Source organism: Carcharhinus amblyrhynchos, chromosome 14, assembly GCF_965287045.1.
Source record: "Carcharhinus amblyrhynchos chromosome 14, sCarAmb.v2.hapA, whole genome shotgun sequence".
NCBI lineage: Eukaryota > Metazoa > Chordata > Chondrichthyes > Carcharhiniformes > Carcharhinidae > Carcharhinus > Carcharhinus amblyrhynchos.
In genome coordinates this window covers 13,080,149-13,090,190 of record NC_137337.1, presented here as the reverse complement: position 1 = coordinate 13,090,190, position 10,042 = coordinate 13,080,149, and the positions used below count along the sequence as shown (strand labels likewise).

The window sequence follows — 10,042 nt, the reverse complement described above, 5'->3', positions numbered from 1 at the left end:
TAAGCGAGGGGATTAGGGGTTATGGGGAGAGGGCGGGAATGTGGAACTGAGCCACAACAGATCAGCCATGATCTTATTGAATGGCGGGGCAGGCTCGAAGGGCTGGATGGCCTACTCCTGCTCCTATTTCTTATGTTCTTATTTCAAATAGCTCTCAATTTCTCTTGGATCTCTCAATCCAGCAATGTCCATTTGTATAAGGGAATGTAAAAATGTAATTAATGAAAATAAATAAAATGACATGATCTTCTACCAGCACAAAGTATACTTGCACCACATGGACTGCAGCAGTTTAAAAAGGTGGCTCATCACCACTTACTCATGGACAATTAGGACAATAATTGTGATGCCCACATCCCCAAGCATCAATTTAAAACAACTTGTTGTATAAAGAAGTTCCCCTCAATAACACCTCTGATTCTTAAAAAGCATAATTTCACTGAAGTTTAAGGATTTAAATGATTATTACATGGGATTAATACATAAGAGTCATTTTGGGCGGCACAGTGGTTAGCACTGCTGCCTCACAGCGTCAGGGACCCAGGTTGGATTCCTGGCTTGGGTGCTCTTTGCGTGCCAAACAAGTAAACAAACTTAAATTAACTTAGGGATTCCTGGTTTGGGTCATTGTGCAGAATTTGCACATTCTCCCTGTGCCTCTTTTAGGGCAAACCAAATAAACCAACTCAAATTAACTCAGGGAAGTTAGTTCGGATCATTAGAAATATCTCAAGTTATTTCATATTGTTTTTCACGAAACGATAGTTTTTTTTAAGCAGGAAATTGCTGAAATAACTGAATACTCGTTCACAGCAGCGATTGATAATAGTCGGGGAAAAGGGGTATAGTGAAAGGAAGGAGATAAAAAGATTCAGATAGGGTGAATGGCAAGAGAGTTTACGTGACGAAGGGGCTGAAGGTGCAAGGTAAAATGGGGGTGGTAATGAGAAAGAACGAAATTTCCGTTCCGATGAGATGTACACGGTTACAGAATTTTCTTGGAAAATATAGTAAAGAGAATACTTCTGGTACATTAATCAAAGGTCCAGCACGAATCGGGACATGAATAAGGCAAATATGTCAAGTCAAAACATGGTTAGTAGAAAACCTTGTTGTAAATGCCACTGCAAAATCTCTTCGTCCATCAACTCAGATGTTCAATAAATCCGTCTCGCCAAAGTGAAGAATACAATAAGAACTCGTTGCCGCCAATCAAGTTATCGGATCCACCCTCTTGTATCAGTTTGCGACAATATTTAGAAGGGGCGTGGAACAAAACCTTTGTTTTTTTGGGAAATTTTACAACGTTGTCGTAAAGTGGTTAGGTGTGGGTGGGGAAAATGTAGTGAAAGCTGCAGGAGTAGGAGATTTCCGGTAGGAAAAAGGATTAGGGAAAAGGAATTGGTGCAGCGGGAGGTGGATGAGAGAGTTGGCAGGAAATGAAGCCGGATGGTGGGCGAAGGTGATACAGTTGCTCTTTGGTGATACATTGTAACCCGGTGGTGAGTGAGTGAATCCGGAGCTTGCACGGTGTAACACAGCCCCAGGGCCAGAGATGTCTGCTCATCGTACTGGAGGAGAGTGGGAGGCACACAGCCTGTATTCTAGTAGCAAGAACCACGTTTCAAATAAATCTAATCCTACCTTTTCAGACTGTCTTGTAAAGGAAATCGAGGTATCAAATTCCCAAATGTTAAGGTACTTACACCCTTCCAACTAAGATTTTTTTAAAAATCTAGATATAGAAACATATGGAGAGTGGCTATTATGTTATAGGTTGGTTTCAAATTGAGTAAAATTCAAATGTTCTTCCACCCACTATCTAAAGTGCAGATGTTAGAACGCCAAACGTGTCTGTTAATTAACTAATAGTTATTAAAATGAGCAGAGAAGTGAATCCAACTTGGATTCCCTCCCAGCAGATAGCTCGTTTGAATGTCTGATATCATTGCTGTTTAAATGTGTGAAGTGCGTGACATGTTGAGTGTAACAGCTGTGAGTACCAAGGGAAGATTTAGCAAATTAGCACCTCTAATATTCTGATGGGATATAAGCGGCTTGTGTTAACATAAGATTTTCAAAAAGGCACTCGGCTTCAAGGAAAGTGTTTGACAAGCTTTTTTGTTTGGGAAGTAGAAGGCAATTAAAAGATTAGTACTACTAGTATGCCATGTACGGTGAATTTATAATTCATTCTTTTGAATGTCTCAGAGAAACTGGCAATCGCTTTAGTCGGTGTTTATTTTGTGGTTGTTATAAACACTGTTTATAGGTCAATAAATATGAAGTTTTGCTCTTTTTTTTTCAAATCTGTTTTGTCTCTTTAATACCTGACTCTCTTGAGACAATATGGTAAGAAGCCAACATGGTTCTAGTGTTGTACAAAATCCCCAATGGATCACACCACATGGAGGGGATGTATGTTGTAGTTGAAGCGAGCCACAGGTGCTGACGTTGTCTGAATGCCCAGATTGATGATGTCTCATCTGTATTATTGTAGTACTGGTTCTGTAGACTTCTCTTGTCTAATTTTCAAATGTTCACAAAATGGTTGTTGTATAATGAATGTGATCTTTCTTATAACTTACTGTAGGATATACAAGGGGTAGCCAGATGATTGTAAGTATATAAGAAATAGGAGCAGGAGTAGGCCATCTAGCCCTTCGAGCCTGCCCCGCCATTCAATAAGATCATGGCTGATCTGTCGTGGCTCAGTTCCACATTCCCGCCCTCTCCCCATAACCCTTAATCCCCTCTCTTATCAAAAACCCATCTACTTGAAACGTACAAATCACATTGCACCTTTCATTGAGACTTAAAATGTCTCAATGTCCTTTAAGTGTGCACAGGAAGGGAGAGATGGGAAAAATGGATTTTCAGCCAAAATGGTCCAAAAGATATTTAAAATAATGTCTTTACTTTTTGAACCATTACAACTTCTTTGGAATTATGAGGCAAAGCTTCAAGCTTGTTATTTAAATAAATATTTGGTTTATTCAAGCTTTTTTCATGTAAAGTGATTAAATTTATGGAGTGGAGTTCTGGATAAAGTAGTGCAAATGAAAACCTGGGACTAACTTAATCAGCTGAATGCTGCAAGGTATTACAGTCTCTGGATGGGTGATGGCTTTAGTCTATAATCTTGCAGAAGGAATAAACACTTAGTAACAATGGAAAGTCAGAAGAGATGACAAAGATTGATCAAGTAAAGCAGTTTTTTAGAGACATTTTAAAATACAGAGGTAGAAGAGTTTCAGCGTAAAACTGAGGTCACTGCAACCTCTACCGCCAATGGTGGTGCAAAGAGGGCAAGAACAAAGGACCAAGTGGTGCTGCGTGAGGAGGTAAACTGCATTTTGGAGAGTTTTGGGTAATGGGGAGATTTCCTTTAACAAGAGAATAAGGAGATAACTGTCTTGTAAAGGACACGATGAGCTAGGTTAGCCAATAAAGATGGCAGTGATGAGCAAATGGTATTTGTTGCCAAGTGCGTTTAGATGCGTTGGTCTATGAAAGATGTAGAAACTGTGACTGATATCAAAGATATGGAGAATCTTTGAGACTAAAGCTGTAAATATGGCATCCTGTAAGGTTGAGGAAAGGGTGGAAGTTAAAGCCTAGCTGTGGTTCAGAAGGAATACTTGGCTTTCACAGTCTGATTTAGCTCAAATTAGAGGCCATAGAATCAATGGCAGAAAATGAAACTTTAAAGCCTTTGAAAATTATCCTTCAGATGTTGCGTTGCTGGAAGTTTTGGCTTATCTGAAATGTAATGCAAAGAAAATTACAGCACAGGAACAGGCCCTCCAAGCCTGCACTGACCATGCTACCCAACTTAACTAAAACCCCCTATGCTTCCAGGGACTATATCCCTCTATTCCCATCTCATTCATGTACTTGTCAAGCCACCCCTTAAAAGTCAGTACTGTATCCGCTTCCACCATATCCCCTGGCAATGAGTTCCAGGCACCCACCGCTCTGTTTAAAAACCTTATGCTTCGCATCTTAAACTATGCCCCCGACTAATTGACTCTTCCACCCTGGGAAAAAGCTTCTAACCATCTGCTCTGTCCATGCCTCTCATAATCTTGTAGACTTCTCTCAGATCTCCCCTCAACTTTCACTCCAGTGAGAACAAACCAAGTTTCTCCAATCTCTCCTCATAGCTAATGCCCTCCATACCAGGCAACATCCTGGTCAATCTTTTCTGTACCTTCTCCAATGCCTCCACATCTTTGTAGTGTGACAACCAGAATTGAACACTATATTCCAAGTGCGGCCTAATCAAGGTTCTATAAAGAGGCAGCATGACTTCCCAATTTTTAAACTCAATATCTTGGCCTATGGAGACAAGAATGCCGTATGCCTGCTTGACTACCTTCTCCACCTGCTTTGCCACTTCCAGCGACCTGTGTAACTGTACACCCAGATCCATTTGCCTATCAGTACTCCTAAGAGTTCTGCCATTTACTGTATATTTCCTATCTGTATTAAACCTTCCAAAATGCATTACCTCACATTTGTCTGGATTAAACTCCATCTGCCGTCTCTGTGCCCAAGTCTCCAACTGATCTATATCCTACTGTATCCTCTGATGGTCCTCATCACTGTCTGCAAATCCACCAACCTTTGTGTTGTCCACAAACTTACTAATCACTCCAGTTACATTTTTCTCCTTTACTTATATATTACAAACAGCAAAGGTCCCAGCACTGATCCCTGAGGAACACCACCTGTCACAGCCCTCCATTCAGAAACACCCTTCACTGCTACCCTCTGTCTTTGACCGAGCCAGTTTTGTATCCACCTTGCCAGCTCACCCCTGATCCCATGCGACTTCACCTTCTGCACCAGTCTGCCATGAGGGACCTTGTCAAAGGCCTTACTAAAGTCCATGTAGACAACGTTCACCGCCCTACCCTCATCAATCATCCTCATCACTTCCTTGAAAAACTCGATCAAGTTCGTGAGACATGACCTCCCCTTCACAAAACCATGTTGCCTCTCGCTAATATGTCCACTTATTTCCAAGTGACAATAAATCCTAGTCTTGAAGAATCCTCCCCAATAATTTCCCCACCACTGATGTAAGGCTCACCAGCCTGTAATTACCTGGATTATTCTTGCTACCCTTCTTAAACAAAGGAACAACATTGGCTATTCTCTAGGACCTCCCCTGTAGCCAGTGAAGATACAAAGATTTCTCAAGGCCCCAGCAATTTCCTCTCTTGCCTCTCTCAGTATTCTGGGGTATATCCCATCAGGCCCTGAAGACTTGTCTACCTTGATGTTTCTCAAGAACCCCAATACCATCTCCTTTTTGACCTCAACATGACTTGAAGTATCTACATATCCTTTCCCAGACTCATCATCCACCAAGTCCTTCTCTTTGATGAATACTGATGCAAAGTATCATTTAATACCTCATCCATATCCTCTGGCTCCACACACAGGTTTCCTCCCTTGTCCTTGAGTGGGCCAATCCTCTCCCTGGCTACCCTCTGCTCTTTATATATGAACGTAGAAAAACTACAGCACAAACAGGCCATTCAGCTCACAAGTTGCACCGATCATATCGCTACTTACTAGGTTTATCTGTAACCCTCAATCCTATTAAGTCCTATGTACTCATCCAGAAGTCTCTTAAAAGAACCTATCGAATTTACCTCCACCACCACCGATGACAGCCGATTCCACTCACCCACCACCCTCTGAGTGGAAAAACTTATCCCTGACATCTCCTCTGTACCTACTTCCTATCACTTTAAACCTGTGTCCTCTCGTAGCAACCATTTCAGCCCTGAGAAAAAGCCTCTGAGAATCCACCCAACCAATACCTCTCAACATCTTATACACCTCTATCAGATCACCTCTCACCCTTTGTCTCTCCAAGGAGAAAAGATCAAGCTCCCTCAACCTATCCCTCACCCTATCCAGGCAACATCCTTGTAAATCTCCTCTGCACCCTTTCAATAGCCTCCACATCCCTCCTGTAATGAGGCGACCAGAACTGAGCACAGCACTCCAAGTGGGGTCTGACCAGAGTCTTATAAAGCTGCAGCAATATCTCCCAACTCCTAAACTCAATCCCTTGATTGATGAAGGCGAGTGCACTTTACGCCTTCTTAACCACATCCTGTACCTGCGAGGTCGATTTAAGAGTCCTATGGACCTGGACCCCAAGGTCCTTCTGATCCTCTAAACTGCTAAGAGTCTTACCCTTGATATTATACTCCTTCATCCCATTTGACCTGCCAAAATGGACTACTACACGTTTATCTGGGTTATATGTATAAAAAGCCTTGGAATTTTCCTTAATCCTGCTGGCCAATGCTTTTTCATGACCTCTTTTAGCTCTTCTTACTCTTTGCTTACGTTTCTTTCTACTTTCCTTGTATTCCACACTTGCTTTGTTTGTTCCCAGCCTCCTAACTTTGACAAAAGCCTCCTTTTTCTCTTTGACTAGGCTCACAATATCTCTTGTTATCCAAGGTTTCCAAAACTTGCCATACTTAACCTTCATCCTTAAGGAATGTACTAGTCCTGAATCCCTATCAACTTACACTTCAAAGTCTCCCACATGCCAGATGTTGATTTGCCCCTAAACATCTGTCCCAGTTCCTGTCTAATATTGTTGTAATTAGCCTTAACTTGAGGACTATACTTACCTTTACCCATCAGTACCTTAAAGTTTACAGAATTGTGGTCACTGTTCCCGAACTGCTCCCCTGCTGAAACGTCGACCACCTGGCCAGGCTGATTCCCCAAATCCAGGTCCAGACGTTTGTAAACTCATCACTTATTTTCAACTACATCGAATTAATATTGTTGGATTCATGCTGGACAAAAGTATTTGTATAGGTGTTGATTTCAGTTCCAACTGTTTCTGTTGCTCTTAGGGCGGGTTATGGTGTGAACGGTAAATAGGCAGGAGTAGTAGTGGTTGCTTAGCAACTGGAGGCTCTTTTAAGGTAGAAAGGCCTTTTATTCTTCACTTTGCTGAATTTGATGGCTGTTTGTGATGGTACTGCTATTAACATATTTTATGTTTAAGGGAGAGTGCTTTGAGATTGAGTTTAGTTATAGGAGTCGGTCTGTCTAGTAGGAGTGCAGCAAATACTGGAAAGCAGGATAATTACTGTTTTAGCCATGCAAATATTTATTTAGCAGAAGGCTTAATAGGCTTTTGTTTACAAAGGAAAAAAACCCTGGGGGTGTTTTCCTCGTTAAACTATACAAGGTCATATAGTCATGTGATACTAGAAATGGGAGGAACTAGGTTTGTAACAGAGGGCAAAAACAGCTTCCACTGTTCAGTTACTGGAGGGGGCTGTTGAAAGATCGACACCTACAAACTGTTCTCTTTCTCTCTCAAAAGTCTCTTTGCAACCTTCACAGCTGTTACTCAAGTTAGAGCAAGTATTTTTGGATTGCTAACTATACTTAAGTGCATTTTTAAGTCCATAACAGAATGTTGCTTAATTGGAACTCAAATAGTGATATTAGAAATTAGAATTGTTTCATGTTCAAAGATTGTTCAGCTGTTAAGAATTAACCTGCTACATTTTGAGTTATATTTATTCTGTTATGAATAGAGCTTGTTTTGATGATAACCCTAATTTGTCAGTGGAATCACTCCTGGAGTGAAACATTCTATCCTCTCAATGCTAAAATAGAAGCATTGTTGGAGGTCTAATCTGGTTTCATTATATACCTTGGGGTTCAAGTCCAGCACTAAACACCAGAGAATAAACATCTCTCAACTTTGCCAGAAGAGAGATCAGATAAGATGGAAGCTGCGAAGAGACAGACTTCCCAAAGAAGCAGTTACTGTCCAGATAACTAAAGACAGACACGTCTTAAGACAACTAAAGTCAAGAGAAGGGAGATCAAGGTATTGTTCAGAAAAGTAAACAGAATGTTCTGATGTTAGAGACAATTGCAGCAACCTGATTTAAAGTGGAAAAGCAAACTTCAGATGTAAGTCAAAAGTTTGACGCAATTTATGGAGTCTGGGAATTAAGAGATAAAGCAGTTGTGAACAATTTTTACAGCAGTACAAAAACGTCCAAAAGAGTAGTATAAAACCTGGATACTGGATTCACTTAAGTAGAGTGGAAGCATTGCTTAAGTCATTTGGAAAACTTGATTTGGAATGTAAACTGTTGATGGAAAGCATTATTGTGGAAGAAAATTTTAAAGCATGTTTTTGGGAGTGGAATTTGGAAACTTTCATGGGGGGGTGCGGGGGGGGGGGGGGGATGCTGAGAAGAAATACACAGACATCTGTGTGTGTACTTGACCACAGTTGATCTGTGTGCTTAAAAGGAAGTTGTGATAATGAGACTGTTGTAACTTGAGATGTAGTTCTAATCCACGCTAATCTTAAAATTTGTGTCTAATTATTAAGCTAAGGGAGCAGTAAAGGAGTACTATCATAATCCAGTTTTTCCTGTTTAATATTTGTTTTCCTTGTTAAAAACTAATTACTATCCTATGCTTTTATTCTTCTGTGTTTTATTTTAAAAAAAAAAATAAAGTCACAGTCCTTTGAGCTAGGATTCCATTCTGGATTCTTCCTGTTCAGTTAACTAGGATTGTAACAATACTACTGCTTTCCTAATTGCTTGCTTTACCACCAAGGCCCACCACTTTCCTCTAAATTATCCTATTTACTTGACATTTGCCTTTTTAAAAATAAATCTACTTTGCTATTATTCTTACTGGTGTGAATAATTCTACATTTTCCCACATTGTACTACACGTCCAAGTACATACCAAATAATTCACTGGTCTATACCTCTTGCCATTCTTCATGCCTACGTTATACTGCCCAGTTTCCTATTTGTCATCAGAAAACCCGCTCTTAGTCTCAGCCGTGTCATCTATGTCATTGATATAGATTGTAAATAGCTGTAATGCAAGTATGGGTACTTGCTTGATGCCTCAGGAACCCTGCCATCCTGCAAATGTCCTATTATTTCCACACTTCTTTGTTTGTCCATCAATCCTGAATTAATGCTAGTTATTGCCCCCAATTCCAAAAACTGTTGCATGGTACCTTACCAAAAAACACATTATATCCAATGGTTCCCTTTCACTATTCCTACCCTGTTAATTGTGCCCTCAAAAGGTGCCAAAAGATTTGTTAAAGGCAATTTCTGTACATAAAACAATGTTCATTCAGATAATTGTATTGTCCCCCCACCGCCAAAGACTGCTGTAACCTCATCCTCAATAGCAGATTCTAGCATTGTCTTCACCACTGACATCAGGGCTAACTTGATTTAGAGTTTTCTGTTTTCTTTCTCACATTTCTTGAACCACCAGGTGAGATTTGCTACCTTCCAAATCCATAGCAATAGTTCTAAAATCTAGGGAATACTGGAAGATCAAAATCAATGTATCCACTATCTTTTATGGCCATTTCTTTTAAAACCCAATTGTGTAGGCTGTCAGGTTCATAAGACCATAAGACACAAGAGAAGGAGAAGACGACCATTCAGCCCATCGAGTCTGCTCAGCCATTAGCGCGGATCATGACTGCTCTGACATAGTCCTCCACTCTACTCTCCTGCCTTATCCCTATAACTCTTGATTCCCTTTATTGATCAAAGATCTATCTCTGCCTTGAACTCTGTCTTAAATGGGTGTCTCTTAATCTGAGATTATGCCATCTGATCCTGGACTCTTCCCGCAAGGGAAAAAGCCTGTCAGCATTTACCCTGTCAAGCCCCCCGAGAATCCTATATGTCTCTATAACGTTGCCTCTCATTCTTTTAAACTTCAATGAGTACAGGCCCAGCCTGCTTAACCTCGCCTCACTAAAAACAAAATCCCTCCATGCACAGGATCAACCTAGTTGACCTTCTCTGGACTGCCTCCAATGCAAAAAAGGACGGCATGGACAAGTTGGGCTGAAGGGCCTGTTTCCATGCTGTAAACCTCTATGACTCTATTAGTTCAGAGCCCCATTACATTTTCTCGAGTGATAGTTGCTGTATTTATTTTGTCTCCTTCCCAAATTTTAAAAAAAGTATCA

The 10,042-nt window shown here is 40.7% G+C and overlaps 1 protein-coding gene across 1 annotated transcript in view; it reads left to right on the top strand.

The window, feature by feature from the left end:
- The first annotated feature begins 1,362 nt into the window (after positions 1-1,362).
- The window catches only part of rps6kl1 (ribosomal protein S6 kinase-like 1), a 33,266-nt gene continuing 24,586 nt past the window's right edge, over positions 1,363-10,042 (top strand). The window contains exon 1 of the mRNA XM_080202312.1: positions 1,363-1,698. The gene's annotated coding sequence lies outside the window, so the exon portion shown is untranslated. The remainder of the gene's footprint in view (positions 1,699-10,042) is intronic.